This window comes from Aphis gossypii, chromosome 3 (assembly GCF_020184175.1).
Source record: "Aphis gossypii isolate Hap1 chromosome 3, ASM2018417v2, whole genome shotgun sequence".
Classification (NCBI taxonomy): domain Eukaryota; kingdom Metazoa; phylum Arthropoda; class Insecta; order Hemiptera; family Aphididae; genus Aphis; species Aphis gossypii.
Window position 1 is genome coordinate 26,184,673 of NC_065532.1, and position 3,507 is coordinate 26,188,179.

Below are 3,507 nucleotides of genomic sequence, written 5' to 3' on the forward strand. Positions count from 1 at the left end.
ATTGATGTATAGGTAATTTATAATTTACATATATGTAAACTGACAATATTAAACTAAATTTTGTTTAATATTACATATTTAAAATAATTTATTACATATACTCAATAGTCTACTATATGAAATTGCATTTGGAAATGTTTAATTACTACAATTTTTTACTTGAATTAAATCTTAAATGCATTTACAACTATTTTACTGAACAGACTATAAAAACTGTGTTTAAAAACTTTCAAAACTGTTGCAGCATATTAATATGTTTTACTTATTTTAAAATAATTTCTACAAAATTATAGAATATACTACAAACTGAAGTATTTTCATCTTGTTTTTAATATTTCAATCGGTATTAGTAATTGTTATATTTTAATACATATTATCGTAATTAAATAATTAATGAGACATATATACATATAAGTTACCTATTCTAATCTTAAGTACCCATAATAACTTAAATACATCAGAAGTTAAAAATATATATTTTTATTTAATGTCTAGTAATTTATTACTACTTTTAGTTGTTTTATTATTGTTATTAAAAATACTTATTTGTCATCTTTGTTTTCACTTGCTCGTTTTAATAAAATTAGTTTAAATGCCAAAATACAGTTTTAAGATTAATATTTAGGGATGTATAATACGTCATAGATTTTGATACTATGAGACTATATAAAATAAACATTATACTATTTAATTTGTATTTATATTACTATTTGTGCAATAGTTATAATAAATCAGAAATAATTTTTAAAATCATTGATTTTATGTTTTATTGTGAAATGTAAAGATGATGGCCATACATAATATTATGAGTTATGATTAATTGAAATTGGTTTTATGATTATTGATCTTGTAAAAGTATGTTCATTATTGAATTTTAAATCTATAGGTAAGTAGATTGTCTGTAAAAAGTTTTTGTGATTTTTAATGCCCCCAGAAATGTAAAAAAATAAAATACCCTAAGCACTTTTAAACCAATGTAAAACTTTCTACTTCATTTCACTCATAATATAAAAAGATAATTAAACACTATAAAATTTGCATTATCTGTAATTTTATGGATCTATTTAACCAGTGTATCTACCTAATTATGTAGTATTTTATTATTATAAATTAGTTTTTTAAAGTCATTAAAATGTTACTAGTATGAGTGTCTTACATAAAATATAATGTTTGGTAATGTTATGTTCATTAAGAGAATATTAGGTACACAATACACATGAACACAGATGCGTTCTCAGGATATTTTAATGGAGGGGGATGAAAAAAATGATTACATAATAAGCCGTAAGGGTTACTAAAAGTAGACAAAACGTGTATTACTAATATGTAAGAAAATAAAGAATCTTGGGGGGGATCTATCCTCCATATGATCATATTCCCCCTGTGAGAACGCCCATGCATGAACACAATATTACACTGTGATTATGATAAATAACGGTGGTATAAATCACATAATCACCAAAAACCATTAGAATAATTTTAAAATAATTTTTTATTTTAAACAATATACTTTTTTATTTTTATTAAGAGTATAATTTTCATATTTTTCATATTTATTCAAATATACTTGCCAAATATATAATATATATTGTATATTAAAAATTCTGAAGTATCGTAAAAATCAATTTGTTTTACATTATAGGTTTTTCATTGTGTATAAACAATATATTATTAATATATATTTTATTTTTACTGTACAAGTTAGTACAATGATTATTAATATTTTTCATATTGGTAGATATTTAATTTATGTATTATAGTTATAAGTAAAATAATAAAGAGATTTGATCGTCATAAGTTTAAAAAATAAATACATATTACGCAATGAGATAATCTAATAGCATTTCATTGAATTTTATGTCTGATGAGCTCTATAATTAATACAGAAATAAGGTTATTTCTCCAGCTTAACGGATAATTTATTGACTAGTTAGGTACTAAAAAGTAGCTCCTATGTACATTTTTAAAAAATAAGTGACCTTATAGCAGTGATGCCATATTTAAGATTTTTCAAAGCCGCTAAAGCAATGTGATTTTAATTTAATGATAATAAAAGCGTATAATATATTAGTATGCGATTGTAATGACATATAACTTAGGTTCGAATGGTGGATTAAACAAATTCTATGGTTATTGGCCTATAAATATTTTATTAATGGTTCAGTGTTTTCAACTATGTAAATAGGGTTGTATCTTGTTTTGCCGCCGTACCATTTTGAAACCATTTTGTTGTCCCATTTTGAAATCTAGTGTTTATTTCCCAAATAATTTTTGTTAATAATTTTTATATTATTTATTAAAATTAATATTCAGTTATCGAATATTGACTTGTGTAAACGTAGATATTATATAATATAGCAGTTAATATACCTAAATTATCTACATTTTTCTAAAAATGTAGGTAATTAGTAATTAGGTACTCATAGGTAATGATAATAATAGTTATTATTTTTCTAGTAACAAATTCGATCAATTTTGACAATAGTAATATTTATACAACACTACTAATTATATAAGCATGTATAAATTTGAATTAGTTTAGTTTATTATAAATTATTTAATAAATTACATAATTTAAAAACATTTAAATATTAATTGACTTGTAATTTTATTTTGAATTGTTTTTATTTATATTTTTTTAATGTTTATTATTATGTATGTATTTTGTACATAAATATTTTACACTATATAATATATATTGTTAATAAATACAATTCTTGTATAATTAAATAACATAATTTATTAGTTAAAAAAAACATTAGGTGAAATAAAACAGTGACAAAATGGCCACTGATTGTAAACAAAAATCGTATACAGTGCGTGTGTATCTACCAGTATTTTATTGAACAATGCAGTTGATTGTAGTTATATTTATTATCATAATAATCATATTAAAATTCAAAATCAAGAGGACAAGAGAGTGAACAATTATCAATTGAAAAAGATGAAAATGAATAATATACAACGTGTCTAGTAAAATGCTTATCGTTATAATCTAGAAGAATCTATATGTAACTACTAACTTGGTCACATGATTTGACTATTACGAAATCCCAATTTTTCTAGATTGAAAAACTTTTTGAATTTTTCAAGCATAATAAAATATGTATAACTGTGTCTTAACAATATATTAGTTTTGAATAATTTATAATATATGAATTAATATAAGATGCTCATTATAATAAGAGTCACCATATGTATTTTATTGGTACCTAGTTAAGTTTTACGGACAGAAGTCGGTAAAACCTAGAATTTACCGGTAAATCTTAGGTTTCACTAATTTTCGTACTTTTACCGTTATATAATACACAATGTATATTGTACACATTATATTCAAAATTATAAAATTTATTTAGTTTGTGAGATAGTAAGTTATAGATAAAATAAAATAAATTTCACGTTACGAATGCAATTTCAATTATTTTAATTTAACTATTATAGTAGGTATGTGTGTTAATATGCAATTTTTTCATTTACAATTTTTTATGATATGCGTAGCTGGTATAC